This window comes from Rhinatrema bivittatum, chromosome 1, assembly GCF_901001135.1.
Source record: "Rhinatrema bivittatum chromosome 1, aRhiBiv1.1, whole genome shotgun sequence".
Lineage (NCBI taxonomy): Eukaryota > Metazoa > Chordata > Amphibia > Gymnophiona > Rhinatrematidae > Rhinatrema > Rhinatrema bivittatum.
This window is the reverse complement of record NC_042615.1, coordinates 196,835,195-196,855,640: the sequence shown is the minus strand read 5'-3', so window position 1 is coordinate 196,855,640 and position 20,446 is coordinate 196,835,195. Positions and strand designations below refer to the sequence as shown.

General features: G+C 38.5%; 4 non-coding genes across 4 annotated transcripts; all 4 read right to left on the bottom strand.

Moving 5' to 3' along the window:
- Positions 1–300: 300 nt before the first annotated feature.
- Positions 301–373, bottom strand: TRNAK-CUU. Its single transcript has one exon. It is a non-coding gene; the product is annotated as a tRNA-Lys (tRNA).
- A 2,417-nt stretch (positions 374–2,790) lies between these two features.
- TRNAK-CUU lies at positions 2,791–2,863 on the bottom strand. Its single transcript has one exon. It is a non-coding gene; the product is annotated as a tRNA-Lys (tRNA).
- Positions 2,864–5,283: 2,420 nt separating this feature from the next.
- Positions 5,284–5,356, bottom strand: TRNAK-CUU. The gene has a single exon. It is a non-coding gene; the product is annotated as a tRNA-Lys (tRNA).
- Positions 5,357–16,044: 10,688 nt separating this feature from the next.
- TRNAK-CUU lies at positions 16,045–16,117 on the bottom strand. Its single transcript has one exon. It is a non-coding gene; the product is annotated as a tRNA-Lys (tRNA).
- Between the last annotated feature and the right edge of the window lie 4,329 nt (positions 16,118–20,446).

The following is a 20,446-nucleotide window of genomic DNA, read 5'->3' as shown; positions in this document are numbered from 1 at the left end:
TTGTGATTTTGAACATGGATTCCTTTTTCTGAGAAGCATATGAAGTTGTCATTTCTGCCTCTGCAAGGTTGGAAACTGATAGTATATTTTTCTGGCACCTTAAGTTGCTTAATGTTCAGAAAAGGAGATACCCATAAGGACATGCCATACTGGGTCAGACCAGCCATACATCAAGAACAGCATCCTGTTTCCAACAGTTGCCAATTCAGGCCATAAGAACCTGCCAACCACCCAATGCTTCACTAACATTTTTGTAGGTTTCCTAATGAATTACTGAAATAGAAAAAGTGAATACCCATTCGCCCAACATGGGGCTTGAACCCATGACCCTGAGATTAAGAGTCTCATGCTCTACCGACTGAGCTAGTCAGGCTTGGAGAACAACAGTTTTTTCAGCAGAAATTGGCTCTCACAATCTTTGCCTAAGTCACATTCATACAGCTATAGGGATTCAAACAACTCAATATTTGCACCCATGTCGTAGGACACCTACCGAGTAGGAATAGCTGATTCAGCTCACCTTAATCTAAACATGATATTTTTGTGATTTCTCTGGGTTTGAGTTTCACCTCTTCTCTTATGTGTATAAAAGTCATATTTCACTTTTGTAAAATTATTCTTTCAATGAAGACACTGTATTACGATTCCTGTCTAAAACCTTTTTTCTGAGCATCAAGTGGCAATGGCATTTATGGCCACGAGGTTTCAAGCTGTTATTATATTTATTTCCAGTATTTTAATGAGCACAAGTTAATCAGCAAGTAGATAATAATATGGGCCATATACATTTGTACCGCAGGTTTGTTCTGCTAGAGAAAATTGACTGTGAAAATATTGACAGGATATTTACACAAGAAGGATTACGATTTTTGATATATTCTAGAAAGTGCTTCCAGTTGTGTGAATTATTTGGACATTTCAACATGGTTTAATTGTCATAAGAATAAAACATTTTTTTAAGCTGTGCACTCACAGTTGACACTAATATTAGATTTTGTACCTGCCAATTAGATCAATGGTAATTGTTATATGTTATTTCTGACATATTTTCATGGAGACCTCTCATTATAATAGTCATGCTGGTTATTATTGGGTGAAATGCTTCACAAAGCATGATCAGAAAGTTCACCTGAGAAGAATTACATTCTTTCTGAGAATTAAAGAGAATACTTCCTTCTCATTTGAACTATTTGACTAAATTCAATTTCAGGTGACTATATAACAAAAGTAACCCCCTATGAAACATAGTTATCATGTATCATCACCTTCGCTTAGCTACCGTTAAAAACTCCATAGAGAGGGGGTCTCTGTTCACTAGAAAAATAATACTTCTTTTAAACACTCATAAGGGTGCTGAATTTAATGCTAAACTGAAATTGAATTAAAACCTTTAGAGATTACTTTAAAGAAAACAGATGAGCTTGCAGAAACTATACCACATTGATCATAACAAACTGTTGCATTAAATTGTAAGCAAATGGTTAAAATCTGGCAAAATAGGTTTAAAATTAATATTCACTTTCAAGGTATTTCTCAAAGAGAGAAAGTGTGTTGAATATTAGCATTCTGGGTGCTAAGTTCATTGTCCATTCTTTGAGGCTTAATTAACTACCTTAAAAAGCATTTCACTGATCTTCATGGCCATTCACAGATATTCCTGGACCTTCACATCTACAGGATGTGATTCTGATCATCTTAATTAAGGGAAAAACCTGTAAAGTATCACAGAGCTTTGCAAGAGAGGGTCAAAGCTTCTCCATAAGAAGCCTTTGCTCTTCATTCATTATGAAATGGGTGGGTCCTACTTTAAGATCCTCTTTCATTCCCGTTTTAGCTGCTTGGAGGATCCTGTATATTTTCTCCCAAGTACTGAGGACATTTTACTCATAATGCAGCATGAAGATTCCAGGACGTCCACGACAACTACGGAACACAATGAGTGAGGAAATTCTCCATACTGAGTAGAAGCACCTCTGATTCAAAGTCACTGAGAATGAAAGTTTTGTGAACATTGAATTTTTCTTTGAATGTTTGAATTTTTCTGCTTTCATTATTTCAGTTTATGCTTCCTTGTAAATTCACTTCTAAGTTCATCCTGCCTTGTTTTCCTTTCTCAGTATATGACTTAATTTTTCTTCTCCTTTCTTCTCATTTTTATTAGATGTTCATGCCTTTTTCATAACACGGAAAGGTTTACAAAAATCTTGTAATCTTTTTTTTTCTGTAAATTGGTCCATCAATAGAAAGCAGCCCAGTATGGAGAGACTGAAATAAAATGTCAGAATTCTCATGGGAATACACAGTATTTCATTCAAGACACCATACTAGCTTTCCGGTCAAAATAGATTCTAGTAAAAGCCATATATTATGTATTGCAGATTTGCTCTGCTATCGCGAATTGATTGAGGAAACAGTGACAGCATGTTCACCCAGGAAGAAGTACAATTCCTTGCTAATTTCTAGAAAGTGGTTCCCCTTGGGAGAATATTTGTGATTTTGAACATGGATTCCTTTTTTCTGAGAAGCATATGAAGTTGTCATTTCTGCTCTGCAGGTTGGAAACTGATAGTATATTTTTTTCTGGCACCTTAAGTTGCTTAAATGTTCAGAAAAGGAGATACCCATAAGGACATGCCATACTGGGTCAGACCAGCCATACATCAAGAACAGCATCCTGTTTCCAACAGTTGCCAATTCAGGCCATAAGAACCTGCCAACCACCCAATGCTTCACTAACATTTTTGTAGGTTTCCTAATGAATTACTGAAATAGAAAAAGTGAATACCCATTCGCCCAACATGGGGCTTGAACCCATGACCCTGAGATTAAGAGTCTCATGCTCTACCGACTGAGCTAGTCAGGCTTGGAGAACAACAGTTTTTTCAGCAGAAATTGGCTCTCACAATCTTTGCCTAAGTCACAATTCATACAGCTATAGGGATTCAAACAACTCAATATTTGCACCCATGTCGTAGGACACCTACCGAGTAGGAATAGCTGATTCAGCTCACCTTAATCTAAACATGATATTTTTGTGATTTCTGTGGGTTTGAGTTTCACCTCTTCTCTTATGTGTATAAAAGTCATATTTCACTTTTGTAAAATTATTCTTTCAATGAAGACACTGTATTACGATTCCTGTCTAAAACCTTTTTTCTGAGTATCAAGTGGCAATGGCATTTATGGCCACGAGGTTTCAAGCTGTTATTATATTTATTTCCAGTATTTTAATGAGCACAAGTTAATCAGCAAGTAGATAATAATATGGGCCATATACATTTGTACCGCAGGTTTGTTCTGCTAGAGAAAATTGACTGTGAAAATATTGACAGGATATTTACACAAGAAGGATTACGATTTTTGATATATTCTAGAAAGTGCTTCCAGTTGTGTGAATTATTTGGACATTTCAACATGGTTTAATTGTCATAAGAATAAAACATTTTTTTAAGCTGTGCACTCACAGTTGACACTAATATTAGATTTTGTACCTGCCAATTAGATCAATGGTAATTGTTATATGTTATTTCTGACATATTTTCATGGAGACCTCTCATTATAATAGTCATGCTGGTTATTATTGGGTGAAATGCTTCACAAAGCATGATCAGAAAGTTCACCTGAGAAGAATTACATTCTTTCTGAGAATTAAAGAGAATAATTCCTTCTCATTTGAACTATTTGACTAAATTCAATTTCAGGTGACTATATAACAAAAGTAACCCCCTATGAAACATAGTTATCATGTATCATCACCTTCGCTTAGCTACCGTTAAAAACTCCATAGAGAGGGGGTCTCTGTTCACTAGAAAAATAATACTTCTTTTAAACACTCATAAGGGTGCTGAATTTAATGCTAAACTGAAATTGAATTAAAACCTTTAGAGATTACTTTAAAGAAAACAGATGAGCTTGCAGAAACTATACCACATTGATCATAACAAACTGTTGCATTAAATGGTAAGCAAATAGTTAAAATCTGGCAAAATAGGTTTAAAATTAATATTCACTTTCAAGGTATTTCTCAAAGAGAGAAAGAGTGTTGAATATTAGCATTCTGGGTGCTAAGTTCATTGTCCATTCTTTGAGGCTTAATTAACTACCTTAAAAAGCATTTCACTGATCTTCGTGGCCATTCACAGATATTCCTGGACCTTCACATCTACAGGATGTGATTCTGATCATCTTAATTAAGGGAAAAACCTGGAAAGTATCACAGAGCTTTGAAAGAGAGGGTCAAAGCTTCTCCATAAGAAGCCTTTGCTCTTCATTCATTATGAAATGGGTGGGTCCTACTTTAAGATCCTCTTTCATTCCCGTTTTAGCTGCTTGGAGGATCCTGTATATTTTCTCCCAAGTACTGAGGACATTTTGCTCATAATGCAGCATGAAGATTCCAGGACGTCCACGACAACTACGGAACACAATGAGTGAGGAAATTCTCCATACTGAGTAGAAGCACCTCTGATTCAAAGTCACTGAGAATGAAAGTTTTGTGAACATTGATTTTTTCTTTGAATGTTTGAATTTTTCTGCTTTCATTATTTCAGTTTATGCTTCCTTGTAAATTCTCTTCTAAGTTCATCCTGCCTTGTTTTCCTTTCTCAGTATATGACTTAATTTTTCTTCTCCTTTCTTCTCATTTTTATTAGATGTTCATGCCTTTTTCATAACACGGAAAGGTTTACAAACATCTTGTAATCTTTTTTTTTTCTGTAAATTGGTCCATCAATAGAAAACAGCCCAGTATGGAGAGAATGAAATAAAATGTCAGAATTCTCATGGGAATACACAGTATTTCATTCAAGACACCATACTAGCTTTCCGGTCAAAATAGATTCTAGTAAAAGCCATATATTATGTATTGCAGATTTGCTCTGCTATCGCGAATTGATTGAGGAAACAGCGACAGCATGTTCACCCAGGAAGAAGTACAATTCCTTGCTAATTTCTAGAAAGTGGTTCCCCTTGGGAGAATATTTGTGATTTTGAACATGGATTCCTTTTTTCTGAGAAGCATATGAAGTTGTCATTTCTGCTCTGCAGGTTGGAAACTGATAGTATATTTTTTTCTGGCAACTTAAGTTGCTTAAATGTTCAGAAAAGGAGATACCCATAAGGACATGCCATACTGGGTCAGACCAGCCATACATCAAGAACAGCATCCTGTTTCCAACAGTTGCCAATTCAGGCCATAAGAACCTGCCAACCACCCAATTGCTTCACTAACATTTTTGTAGGTTTCCTAATGAATTACTGAAATAGAAAAAGTGAATACCCATTCGCCCAACATGGGGCTTGAACCCATGACCCTGAGATTAAGAGTCTCATGCTCTACCGACTGAGCTAGTCAGGCTTGGAGAACAACTGTTTTTTCAGCAGAAATTGGCTCTCACAATCGTTGCCTAAGTCACATTTCATACAGCTAGGGGATTCAAACAACTCAATATTTGCACCCATGTCGTAGGACACCTACCGAGTAGGAATAGCTGATTCAGCTCACCTTAATCTATAGAAACATAGAAACATATAGAAACATAGAAATGACGGCAGAAGAAGACCAAACGGCCCATCCAGTCTGCCGAGCAAGCTTCACATTTTTTTCTCATACTTATCTGTTTCTCTTAGCTCTTTGGTTCTATTTCTCTTCCACCCCCACCATTAATGTAGAGAGCAGTGATGGAGCTGCAACCAAGTGAAATATCAAGCTTGATTAGTTATGGGTAGTAGGGGAAGTAACCGCCGCAATAAGCAAGCTACAGCCATGCTTATTTGTTTTACCCAGACTGTGTTGTTCAGCCCTTATTGGTTGTTTTTCTTCTCCCCTGCTGTTGAAGCAGGGAGCTATGCTGGATATGCTTGTAGTATCAGTTTTTCTTCTCCCCTGCCGTTGAAGCAGAGAGCTATGCTGGATATGCGTGAAGTATCAGTTTTTCTTCTCCCCTGCCGTTGAAGCAGAGAGCTATGCTGGATATGCGTGAAGTATCAGTTTTTCTTCTCCCCTGCCGTTGAAGCAGAGAGCTATGCTGGATATGCGTGAAGTATCAGTTTTTCTTCTCCCCTGCCGTTGAAGCAGGATATGCATTGAAAGTGAAGTATCAGGCTTATTTGGTTTGGGGTAGTAACCGCCGTAACAAGCCAGCTACTCCCCGCTTTGTGAGTGCGAATCCTTTTTTCTTCTCCCCTGCTGTTGAAGCAGAGAGCTATGCTGGATATGCGTGAAGTATCAGTTTTTCTTCTCCCCTGCCGTTGAAGCAGAGATCTATGCTGGATATGCGTGAAGTATCAGTTTTTCTTCTCCCCTGCCGTTGAAGCAGGATATGCATTGAAAGTGAAGTATCAGGCTTATTTGGTTTGGGGTAGTAACCGCCGTAACAAGCCAGCTACTCCCCGCTTTGTGAGTGCGAATCCTTTTTTCTTCTCCCCTGCCGTTGAAGCAGAGAGCTATGCTGGATATGCGTGAAGTATCAGTTTTTCTTCTCCCCTGCCGTTGAAGCAGAGAGCTATGCTGGATATGCGTGAAGTATCAGTTTTTCTTCTCCCCTGCCGTTGAAGCAGAGAGCTATGCTGGATATGCGTGAAGTATCAGTTTTTCTTCTCCCCTGCCGTTGAAGCAGAGAGCTATGCTGGATATGCGTGAAGTATCAGTTTTTCTTCTCCCCTGCCGTTGAAGCAGAGAGCTATGCTGGATATGCGTGAAGTATCAGGTTTTCTTCTCCCCTGCCGTTGAAGCAGGGAGCTATGCTGGATATGCGTGAAGTATCAGTTTTTCTTCTCCCCTGCTGTTGAAGCAGAGAGCTATGCTGGATATGCATTGAAAGTGAAGTATCAGGCTTATTTGGTTTGGGGTAGTAACCGCCGTAACAAGCCAGCTACTCCCCACTTTGTGAGTGCAAATCCTTTTTTCCACATTTCCTCTTGCTGTTGTAGCTTAGAGCGATGTTGGAGTCACAGTAACCATGTGTATGTTTATTGAATAAGGGTATTGTCTCCAGGCAGTAGCCGTCATTCTGGCTAGCCACCCACTCTTTATTGACGGCCTCTTGATTTTATGGATCCACAGTGTTTATCCCACGCCCCTTTGAAGTCCTTCACAGTTCTGGTCTTCACCACTTCCTCTGGAAGGGCATTCCAGGCATCCACCACCCTCTCCGTGAAGAAATACTTCCTGACATTGGTTCTGAATCTTCCTCCCTGGAGCTTCAAATCGTGACCCCTGGTTCTGCTGATTTTTTTCCTATGGAAAAGGTTTGTCGTTGTCTTTGGATCATTAAAACCTTTCAAGTATCTGAAAGTCTGTATCATATCACCTCTGCTCCTCCTTTCCTCCAGGGTGTACATATTTAGATTCTTCAATCTCTCCTCATAAGTCATTTGATGAAGACCTTCCACCTTTTTGGTCACCCTTCTCTGGACCGCCTCCATCTTGTCTCTGTCTCTTCGGAGATACGGTCTCCAGAACTGAACACAATACTCCAGGTGAGGTCTCACCAAGGACCTGTACAAGGGGATAATCACTTCCCTTTTCTTACTCAATATTCCTCTCTCTATGCAGCCCAGCATTCTTCTGGCTTTAGCTATCGCCTTGTCACATTGTTTCGCCGACTTCAGATCATTAGACACCATCACCCCAAGGTCTCTCTCCTGCTCCGTGCACATCAGCCTTTCTCCCCCCATTGAATACAGTTCATTCGGATTTCCATTCCCCATATGCATGACTTTGCACTTCTTGGCATTGAATGTCAGCTGCCATGTCTTCGACCACTCTTCCATCTTCCTTAAATCCCGTCTCATTCTCTCCACTCCTTCCGGCGAGTCCACTCTGTTGCAGATCTTAGTGTCATCCGCAAAAAGACATACCTTACCTTCTATCCCTTCCGCAATGTCGCTCACAAAGATATTGAAAAGGACCGGTCCCAACACCGATCCCTGCGGTACACCGCTTAAAACCGCTCTCTCTTCAGAGAGAGTTCCATTTACCATCACACATTGTCTTCTGTCCGTCAACCAGTTTGCAATCCAGGCCACCACCTCGGCACTCACTCCTAAGCTTTTCATTTTATTCACCAGTCTCCTGTGCGGGACAGTGTCAAAAGCTTTGCTGAAATCCAAGTAGATGACATCGAGTGCTCTTCCTCGATCCAATTCCTTGGTTACCCAGTCAAAAAAGTCAATCAGATTTGTCTGACAGGATCTTCCAATGGTGAATCCATGCTGCCTCTGGTCCAGCAATTCTCCCGACTGTAGATAGTTCACTATTCTCTCTTTCAACAGTGACTCCATTACTTTTCCCACCACCGAAGTGAGGCTAACCGGTCTGTAGTTACCAGCCTCTTCTCTGTTCCCACTCTTGTGAAGCGGGACCACCACCGCTCTCCTCCAATCATTCGGCACCACTCCCGTTTCTAGGGATCTATTGAATAGGTCACACAGCGGACCCGCCAGCACATCTCTGAGCTCCCTCAGTATTCTGGGATGAACTTCATCAGGCCCCATGGCTTTGTCCACTTTCAGTTTCACCAGCTCTTCCCATACATTTTCTACTGTGAATGGAGTTACATCTACTCCATTCCCCTCCAGTTTCTTGTTAACTAGTGTTGGTCCTTCTCCAGGGTCCTCTTTAGTGAACACAGAACTGAAGTATTCATTTAATATTTCTGCCATTTCTTCGTCTCTCTCCACACATTGATCCTTTCCACCTTTCAATTTCACTATACCACTTTGAACTTTTCTCTTTTCACTGATGTATCTGAAAAATGTTTTGTTACCACTCTTTACCTCTTTGGCAAACATGATATCTAAACATGATATTTTTGTGATTTCTGTGGGTTTGAGTTTCACCTCTTCTCTTATGTGTATAAAAGTCATATTTCACTTTTGTAAAATTATTCTTTCAATGAAGACACTGTATTACGATTCCTGTCTAAAACCTTTTTTCTGAGCATCAAGTGGCAATGGCATTTATGGCCATGAGGTTTCAAGCTGTTATTATATTTATTTCCAGTATTTTAATGAGCACAAGTTAATCAGCAAGTAGATAATAATATGGGCCATATACATTTGTACCGCAGGTTTGTTCTGCTAGAGAAAATTGACTGTGAAAATATTGACAGGATATTTACACAAGAAGGATTACTATTTTTTATATATTCTAGAAAGTGCTTCCAGTTGTGTGAATTATTTGGACATTTCAACATGGTTTAATTGTCATAAGAATAAAACATTATTTTAAGCTGTGCACTCACAGTTGACACTAATATTAGATTTTGTACCTGCCAATTAGATCAATGGTAATTGTTATGTTATTTCTGACATATTTTCATGGAGACCTCTCATTATAATAGTCATGCTGGTTATTATTGGGTGAAATGCTTCACAAAGCATGATCAGAAAGTTCACCTGAGAAGAATTACATTCTTTCTGAGAATTAAAGAGAATACTTCCTTCTCATTTGAACTATTTGACTAAATTCAATTTCAGGTGACTATATAACAAAAGTAACCCCCTATGAAACATAGTTATCATGTATCATCACCTTCGCTTAGCTACCGTTAAAAACTCCATAGAGAGGGGGTCTCTGTTCACTAGAAAAATAATACTTCTTTTAAACACTCATAAGGGTGCTGAATTTAATGCTAAACTGAAATTGAATTAAAACCTTTAGAGATTACCTTAAAGAAAACAGATGAGCTTGCAGAAACTATACCACATTGATCATAACAAACTGTTGCATTAAATTGTAAGCAAATGGTTAAAATCTGGCAAAATAGGTTTAAAATTAATATTCACTTTCAAGGTATTTCTCAAAGAGAGAAAGTGTGTTGAATATTAGCATTCTGGGTGCTAAGTTCATTGTCCATTCTTTGAGGCTTAATTAACTACCTTAAAAAGCATTTCACTGATCTTCGTGGCCATTCACAGATATTCCTGGACCTTCACATCTACAGGATGTGATTCTGATCATCTTAATTAAGGGAAAAACCTGTAAAGTATCACAGAGCTTTGCAAGAGAGGGTCAAAGCTTCTCCATAAGAAGCCTTTGCTCTTCATTCATTATGAAATGGGTGGGTCCTACTTTAAGATCCTCTTTCATTCCCGTTTTAGCTGCTTGGAGGATCCTGTATATTTTCTCCCAAGTACTGAGGACATTTTGCTCATAATGCAGCATGAAGATTCCAGGACGTCCACGACAACTACGGAACACAATGAGTGAGGAAATTCTCCATACTGAGTAGAAGCACCTCTGATTCAAAGTCACTGAGAATGAAAGTTTTGTGAACATTGAATTTTTCTTTGAATGTTTGAATTTTTCTGCTTTCATTATTTCAGTTTATGCTTCCTTGTAAATTCACTTCTAAGTTCATCCTGCCTTGTTTTCCTTTCTCAGTATATGACTTAATTTTTCTTCTCCTTTCTTCTCATTTTTATTAGATGTTCATGCCTTTTTCATAACACGTAAAGGTTTACAAAAATCTTGTAATCTTTTTTTTTTCTGTAAATTGGTCCATCAATAGAAAGCAGCCCAGTATGGAGAGAATGAAATAAAATGTCAGAATTCTCATGGGAATACACAGTATTTCATTCAAGACACCATACTAGCTTTCCGGTCAAAATAGATTCTAGTAAAAGCCATATATTATGTATTGCAGATTTGCTCTGCTATCGCGAATTGATTGAGGAAACAGCGACAGCATGTTCACCCAGGAAGAAGTACAATTCCTTGCTAATTTCTAGAAAGTGGTTCCCCTTGGGAGAATATTTGTGATTTTGAACATGGATTCCTTTTTTCTGAGAAGCATATGAAGTTGTCATTTCTGCTCTGCAGGTTGGAAACTGATAGTATATTTTTTTCTGGCACCTTAAGTTGCTTAAATGTTCAGAAAAGGAGATACCCATAAGGACATGCCATACTGGGTCAGACCAGCCATACATCAAGAACAGCATCCTGTTTCCAACAGTTGCCAATTCAGGCCATAAGAACCTGCCAACCTCCCAATGCTTCACTAACATTTTTGTAGGTTTCCTAATGAATTACTGAAATAGAAAAAGTGAATACCCATTCGCCCAAAATGGGGCTTGAACCCATGACCCTGAGATTTAGAGTCTCATACTCTACCGACTGAGCTAGTCAGGCTTGGAGAATAACAGTTTTTTCAGCAGAAATTGGCTCTCACAATCTTTGCCTAAGTCACATTTCATACAGCTATAGGGATTCAAACAACTCAATATTTGCACCCATGTCGTAGGACACCTACCGAGTAGGAATAGCTGATTCAGCTCACCTTAATCTAAACATGATATTTTTGTGATTTCTGTGGGTTTGAGTTTCACCTCTTCTCTTATGTGTATAAAAGTCATATTTCACTTTTGTAAAATTATTCTTTCAATGAAGACACTGTATTACGATTCCTGTCTAAAACCTTTTTTCTGAGCATCAAGTGGCAATGGCATTTATGGCCACGAGGTTTCAAGCTGTTATTATATTTATTTCCAGTATTTTAATGAGCACAAGTTAATCAGCAAGTAGATAATAATATGGGCCATATACATTTGTACCGCAGGTTTGTTCTGCTAGAGAAAATTGACTGTGAAAATATTGACAGGATATTTACACAAGAAGGATTACGATTTTTGATATATTCTAGAAAGTGCTTCCAGTTGTGTGAATTATTTGGACATTTCAACATGGTTTAATTGTCATAAGAATAAAACATTTTTTTAAGCTGTGCACTCACAGTTGACACTAATATTAGATTTTGTACCTGCCAATTAGATCAATGGTAATTGTTATATGTTATTTCTGACATATTTTCATGGAGACCTCTCATTATAATAGTCATGCTGGTTATTATTGGGTGAAATGCTTCACAAAGCATGATCAGAAAGTTCACCTGAGAAGAATTACATTCTTTCTGAGAATTAAAGAGAATACTTCCTTCTCATTTGAACTATTTGACTAAATTCATTTCAGGTGACTATATAACAAAAGTAACCCCCTATGAAACATAGTTATCATGTATCATCACCTTCGCTTAGCTACCGTTAAAAACTCCATAGAGAGGGGGTCTCTGTTCACTAGAAAAATAATACTTCTTTTAAACACTCATAAGGGTGCTGAATTTAATGCTAAACTGAAATTGAATTAAAACCTTTAGAGATTACTTTAAAGAAAACAGATGAGCTTGCAGAAACTATACCACATTGATCATAACAAACTGTTGCATTAAATTGTAAGCAAATAGTTAAAATCTGGCAAAATAGTTTTAAAATTAATATTCACTTTCAAGGTATTTCTCAAAGAGAGAAAGAGTGTTGAATATTAGCATTCTGGGTGCTAAGTTCATTGTCCATTCTTTGAGGCTTAATTAACTACCTTAAAAAGCATTTCACTGATCTTCGTGGCCATTCACAGATATTCCTGGACCTTCACATCTACAGGATGTGATTCTGATCATCTTAATTAAGGGAAAAACCTGTAAAGTATCACAGAGCTTTGCAAGAGAGGGTCAAAGCTTCTCCATAAGAAGCCTTTGCTCTTCATTCATTATGAAATGGGTGGGTCCTACTTTAAGATCCTCTTTCATTCCCGTTTTAGCTGCTTGGAGGATCCTGTATATTTTCTCCCAAGTACTGAGGACATTTTGCTCATAATGCAGCATGAAGATTCCAGGACGTCCACGACAACTACGGAACACAATGAGTGAGGAAATTCTCCATACTGAGTAGAAGCACCTCTGATTCAAAGTCACTGAGAATGAAAGTTTTGTGAACATTGATTTTTTCTTTGAATGTTTGAATTTTTCTGCTTTCATTATTTCAGTTTATGCTTCCTTGTAAATTCACTTCTAAGTTCATCCTGCCTTGTTTTCCTTTCTCAGTAAATGACTTAATTTTTCTTCTCCTTTCTTCTCCTTTTTATTAGATGTTCATGCCTTTTTCATAACACGGAAAGGTTTACAAAAATCTTGTAATCTTTTTTTTTTCTGTAAATTGGTCCATCAATAGAAAGCAGCCCAGTATGGAGAGACTGAAATAAAATGTCAGAATTCTCATGGGAATACACAGTATTTCATTCAAGACACCATACTAGCTTTCCGGTCAAAATAGATTCTAGTAAAAGCCATATATTATGTATTGCAGATTTGCTCTGCTATCGCGAATTGATTGAGGAAACAGCGACAGCATGTTCACCCAGGAAGAAGTACAATTCCTTGCTAATTTCTAGAAAGTGGTTCCCCTTGGGAGAATATTTGTGATTTTGAACATGGATTCCTTTTTTCTGAGAAGCATATGAAGTTGTCATTTCTGCTCTGCAGGTTGGAAACTGATAGTATTTTTTTTTCTGGCACCTTAAGTTGCTTAAATGTTCAGAAAAGGAGATACCCATAAGGACATGTCATACTGGGTCAGACCAGCCATACATCAAGAACAGCATCCTGTTTCCAACAGTTGCCAATTCAGGCCAGTAGAACCTGCCAACCACCCAATGCTTCACTAACATTTTTGTAGGTTTCCTAATGAATTACTGAAATAGAAAAAGTGAATACCCATTCGCCCAACATGGGGCTTGAACCCATGACCCTGAGATTTAGAGTCTCACGCTCTACCGACTGAGCTAGTCAGGCTTGGAGAATACCAGTTTTTTCAGCAGAAATTGGCTCTCACAATCTTTGCCTAAGGCACATTTCATACAGCTATAGGGATTCAAACAACTCAATATTTGCACCCATGTCGTAGGACACCTACCGAGTAGGAATAGCTGATTCAGCTCACCTTAATCTAAACATGATATTTTTGTGATTTCTGTGGGTTTGAGTTTCACCTCTTCTCTTATGTGTATAAAAGTCATATTTCACTTTTGTAAAATTATTCTTTCAATGAAGACACTGTATTACGATTCCTGTCTAAAACCTTTTTTCTGAGCATCAAGTGGCAATGGCATTTATGGCCACGAGGTTTCAAGCTGTTATTATATTTATTTCCAGTATTTTAATGAGCACAAGTTAATCAGCAAGTAGATAATAATATGGGCCATATACATTTGTACCGCAGGTTTGTTCTGCTAGAGAAAATTGACTGTGAAAATATTGACAGGATATTTACACAAGAAGGATTACGATTTTTGATATATTCTAGAAAGTGCTTCCAGTTGTGTGAATTATTTGGACATTTCAACATGGTTTAATTGTCATAAGAATAAAACATTATTTTAAGCTGTGCACTCACAGTTGACACTAATATTAGATTTTGTACCTGCCAATTAGATCAATGGTAATTGTTATATGTTATTTCTGACATATTTTCATGGAGACCTCTCATTATAATAGTCATGCTGGTTATTATTGGGTGAAATGCTTCACAAAGCATGATCAGAAAGTTCACCTGAGAAGAATTACATTCTTTCTGAGAATTAAAGAGAATACTTCCTTCTCATTTGAACTATTTGACTAAATTCATTTTCAGGTGACTATATAACAAAAGTAACCCCCTATGAAACATAGTTATCATGTATCATCACCTTCGCTTAGCTACCGTTAAAAACTCCATAGAGAGGGGGTCTCTGTTCACTAGAAAAATAATACTTCTTTTAAACACTCATAAGGGTGCTGAATTTAATGCTAAACTGAAATTGAATTAAAACCTTTAGAGATTACTTTAAAGAAAACAGATGAGCTTGCAGAAACTATACCACATTGATCATAACAAACTGTTGCATTAAATTGTAAGCAAATAGTTAAAATCTGGCAAAATAGGTTTAAAATTAATATTCACTTTCAAGGTATTTCTCAAAGAGAGAAAGTGTGTTGAATGTTAGCATTCTGGGTGCTAAGTTCATTGTCCATTCTTTGAGGCTTAATTAACTACCTTAAAAAGCATTTCACTGATCTTCGTGGCCATTCACAGATATTCCTGGACCTTCACATCTACAGGATGTGATTCTGATCATCTTAATTAAGGGAAAAACCTGTAAAGTATCACAGAGCTTTGCAAGAGAGGGTCATAGCTTCTCCATAAGAAGCCTTTGCTCTTCATTCATTATGAAATGGGTGGGTCCTACTTTAAGATCCTCTTTCATTCCCGTTTTAGCTGCTTGGAGGATCCTGTATATTTTCTCCCAAGTACTGAGGACATTTTGCTCATAATGCAGCATGAAGATTCCAGGACGTCCACGACAACTACGGAACACAATGAGTGAGGAAATTCTCCATACTGAGTAGAAGCACCTCTGTTTCAAAGTCACTGAGAATGAAAGTTTTGTGAACATTGATTTTGTCTTTGAATGTTTGAATTTTTCTGCTTTCATTATTTCAGTTTATGCTTCCTTTAAATTCACTTCTAAGTTCATCCTGCCTTGTTTTCCTTTCTCAGTAAATGACTTAATTTTTCTTCTCCTTTCTTCTCCTTTTTATTAGATGTTCATGCCTTTTTCATAACACGGAAAGGTTTACAAAAATCTTGTAATCTTTTTTTTTTTCTGTAAATTGGTCCATCAATAGAAAGCAGCCCAGTATGGAGAGACTGAAATAAAATGTCAGAATTCTCATGGGAATACACAGTATTTCATTCAAGACACCATACTAGCTTTCCGGTCAAAATAGATTCTAGTAAAAGCCATATATTATGTATTGCAGATTTGCTCTGCTATCGCGAATTGATTGAGGAAACAGCGACAGCATGTTCACCCAGGAAGAAGTACAATTCCTTGCTAATTTCTAGAAAGTGGTTCCCCTTGGGAGAATATTTGTGATTTTGAACATGGATTCCTTTTTTCTGAGAAGCATATGAAGTTGTCATTTCTGCTCTGCAGGTTGGAAACTGATAGTATTTTTTTTTCTGGCACCTTAAGTTGCTTAAATGTTCAGAAAAGGAGATACCCATAAGGACATGCCATACTGGGTCAGACCAGCCATACATCAAGAACAGCATCCTGTTTCCAACAGTTGCCAATTCAGGCCATAAGAACCTGCCAACCACCCAATGCTTCACTAACATTTTTGTAGGTTTCCTAATGAATTACTGAAATAGAAAAAGTGAATACCCATTCGCCCAACATGGGGCTTGAACCCATGACCCTGAGATTAAGAGTCTCATGCTCTACCGACTGAGCTAGTCAGGCTTGGAGTGCAACAGTTTTTTCAGCAGAAATTGGCTCTCACAATCTTTGCCTAAGTCACATTTCATACAGCTATAGGGATTCAAACAACTCAATATTTGCACCCATGTCGTAAGACACCTACCGAGTAGGAATAGCTGATTCAGCTCACCTTAATCTAAACATGATATTTTTGTGATTTCTGTGGGTTTGAGTTTCACCTCTTCTCTTCTGTGTATAAAAGTCATATTTCACTTTTGTAAAATTATTCTTTCAATGAAGACACTGTATCACGATTCCTGTCTAAAACCTTTTTTCTGAGCATCAAGTGGCAATGGCATTTATGGCCACGAGGTTTCAAGCTGTTATTATATTTATTTCCAGTATTTTAATGAGCACAAGTTAATCAGCAAGTAGATAATAATATGGGCCATATACATTTGTACCGCAGGTTTGTTCTGCTAGAGAAAATTGACTGTGAAAATATTGACAGGATATTTACACAAGAAGGATTACGATTTTTGATATATTCTAGAAAGTGCTTCCAGTTGTGTGAATTATTTGGACATTTCAACATGGTTTATTTGTCATAAGAAGAAAACATTTTTTTAAGCTGTGCACTCACAGTTGACACTAATATTAGATTTTGTACCTGCCAATTAGATCAATGGTAATTGTTATATGTTATTTCTGACATATTTTCATGGAGACCTCTCATTATAATAGTCATGCTGGTTATTATTGGGTGAAATGCTTCACAAAGCATGATCAGAAAGTTCACCTGAGAAGAATTACATTCTTTCTGAGAATTAAAGAGAATACTTCCTTCTCATTTGAACTATTTGACTAAATTCAATTTCAGGTGACTATATAACAAAAGTAACCCCCTATGAAACATAATTATCATGTACCATCACCTTCGCTTAGCTACCGTTAAAAACTCCATAGAGAGGGGGGTCTCTGTTCACTAGAAAAATAATACTTCTTTTAAACACTCATAAGGGTGCTGAATTTAATGCTAAACTGAAATTGAATTAAAACCTTTAGAGATTACTTTAAAGAAAACAGATGAGCTTGCAGAAACTATACCACATTGATCATAACAAACTGTTGCATTAAATTGTAAGCAAATAGTTAAAATCTGGCAAAATAGGTTTAAAATTAATATTCACTTTCAAGGTATTTCTCAAAGAGAGAAAGTGTGTTGAATATTAGCATTCTGGGTGCTAAGTTCATTGTCCATTCTTTGAGGCTTAATTAACTACCTTAAAAAGCATTTCACTGATCTTCGTGGCCATTCACAGATATTCCTGGACCTTCACATCTACAGGATGTGATTCTGTTCATCTTAATTAAGGGAAAAACCAGTTTCCAAGTCCATAAATCCTTCTGTCCTGCAAAATGGGGACCTTGTTCTCCCACAAGGTAGATTCCCAAAACAAGGCCCTACCATCCAGATATGAAAGGATGTAGGTCGTCTTGGAAAGAGCCGTTGGAAATAAAGATGGCTGGAAGGCAAAGTGCATGCAGCACTGGTTTAAGAAGCCCCTGGCATTCTGAATTTCACCGGAAAAGCGGATAGGAGCCGCCAGTGGTACAACAGTTTTTAAAGTTGCCTCCTGTAACTGACCTTCTTGGTTGGAAGCTATGCCTTGAATCTTCTGTGTGTGTAGCTAATGAAACGCTGAAGTAAGTTTCTCCAAGGTGTCTTGCTGCTCCAGAATGCGCTGGGCCAGGCCCGGTATGGCCTGCAAAGCACTGAGTTGTGCTGGATCCATGGAGTTAGCAATCTGTTGGTGTTTGAGGTAGATGTGGGTGGATCCTTGGGCTGGTGGCAGATGACCATGCCCCCGGGGGAAGATCCCTAGAGGGACCACCAGTCAGGCTCAGAGTATGGAGACAGACACACACTAATTCTTTTATTAAACAGTATATTGAACCACCAGAGGTGGCAGTAGTGAGCTGGAAGTGCCCGGCAGGGCTGTAGTCCCTCAGGTACTGGAACAGTGATCCTGGATAACTGAGCCGTAGAGAAACTGAATATAGTGAGTAGGCAGAGTATGCAAAGTTCAGGGACAGAACCTTGATGGTAACACTCACACAATAGTCTCTAGAAGTAGTCCAGGTGTTGGAATGAGTTAGGCCCTCGAGGAGCGAGTACCTGGTTCCAGGGAATGCTCTGAGAGAGAGAGAGTAACTTACTGGTGTAGTAGGCAGCGATGACTTCCAGGCAGAGTAAGCATTCAGTAACCAGTCTGGGAACATGGGCCCTCAATGAGCGAGTGCCGGGTCCTGACTGTGACCTGAAAAACAAAGAGAGAGCGAGGACCCCGAGGAGCGGGTACCCCTGGTAAGTCTGAGGAGGCAGAGTAGCTTAGGTAGAGTAAACCTTTCCTTTGCTAACTCGATTCGTTAGCGATTTCTAAGACCTTATATATCCGGTACTGCAGACATCATCTCAGGGGGACGCCCCTGAGGTTCATGCCATTGCTGGTACATCAGTTAGGGTCACGCCGCGCGTGCGCCCTTAGGCCCTTGTGAAACATGGCGGATTGCAGCATTGAGCCGCTCTGGAGACGCCAGAGGAAGATGGCAGAATGACGCCGCGGCAGCCAACCTTCCACTTGAGGAAGAGGGAGTCGCCAAGGAGGTGAGGGCGGAGTGGAGACATCGGGCAGCGATGGTCGCAACACCTAACAAATCTGCTTCATTTTTTTGAAGGGGTTAATAAACATGTGGATAAAGGTGAACCAGTAGATGTAGTATATTTGGATTTTCAGAAGGTGTTTGACAAAGTCCCTCATGAGAGGCTTCTACGAAAACTAAAAAGTCATGGGTTAGGAGGCGATGTCCTTTCGTGGATTACAAACTGGTTAAAAGACAGGAAACAGAGAGTAGGATTAAATGGTCAGCTTTCTCAGTGGAAAAGTGTAAACAGTGGAGTGCCTCAGGGATCTGTACTTGATCTGGAAAGGAATACGATGAGTGAGGTTATCAAAGTGATGAGTGAGGTTAGAGTAGTTAAATCACAAGCGGACTGTGATACATTACAGGAGGACCTTGCAAGACTGGAAGATTGGGCATCCAAATGGCAGATGAAATTTAATGTGGACAAGTGCAAGGTGTTGCATATAGGGAAATAACCCTTGCTGTAGTTACACGATGTTAGGTTCCATATTAGGAGCTATCACCCAGGAAAACAGATCTAGGCATCATAGTGGAAAATACTTTAAAATCGTCGGCTCAGTGTGCTGCAGCAGTCAATTATTAGGAAGGGAATGGTTAATAAAACGGAAAATGTCATCATGGCTCTATATCGCTCCATGGTGAGACTGCACCTTGAATACTGTGTACAATTCTGGTCGCTACATCTAAAAAAAGATATAGTTGCGATGGAGAATGTACAGAGAAGGGCAACCAAAATGATAAAGGGGATGGAACAGCTCCCCTATGAGGAAAGGCTGATGAAATTAGGGCTGTTCAGCTTGGAGAAGAGACGGCTGAGGGGGGATATGATAGAGGTCTTTAAGATCATGAGAGGTCTTGAACGAGTAGATGTGACTTGATTATTTACACTTTTGAATAATAGAAGGACTAGGGGGCATTCCATGAAGTTAGCAAGTAGCACATTTAAGACTAATCGGAGAAAATTCTTTTTCACTCAATGCACAATAAAGCTCTGGAATTTGTTGCCAGAGGATGTGGTTAGTGCAGCTGGGTTCAAAAAAGGTTTGGATAAGTTCTTGGAGGAGAAGTCCATTAACGGCTATTAATCAAGTTTACTTAGGGAATAGCCACTGCTATTAATTGCATCAGTAGCATGGGATCTTCTTAGTGTTTGGGTAATTGCCAGGTTCTTATGGCCTGGTTTGGCCTCTGTTGGAAACAGGATGATGGACTTGATGGACCCTTGGTCTGACCCAGCATGGCAATTTTTTATGTTCTTATGTTCTTAAGACTCAGTTATACATGCACAGTCTGGGGAATTTTGTTCAGCTTTGATCCAAGCATGTATCCTGTTGTTGAATCTATTTATGCCTGTGAGATGCATAAATGAACTTGAGTGTTTTTTGGATATTTTCTAATTCTGTTTTTATGTGCATACAAAAAATAAAAATAAAATAAGTACACCTTTCAGGACTTCTGATTTAAAAACCTAGATGGGTATTTATTCTGTGCACATATAGGCAATAATATATTTTATGAGCATCCCCAACTTTTCTAGAATTCTAACTTGTGTGATACTACTTTTGCCTGATGCCTTGGTTGATATGTGGTTTTTATGGCCTAGTTTTGCTTGTGATTTACTGATATCTCTATCAGACAGGGCAACATACTCAAAATGCTAATTTT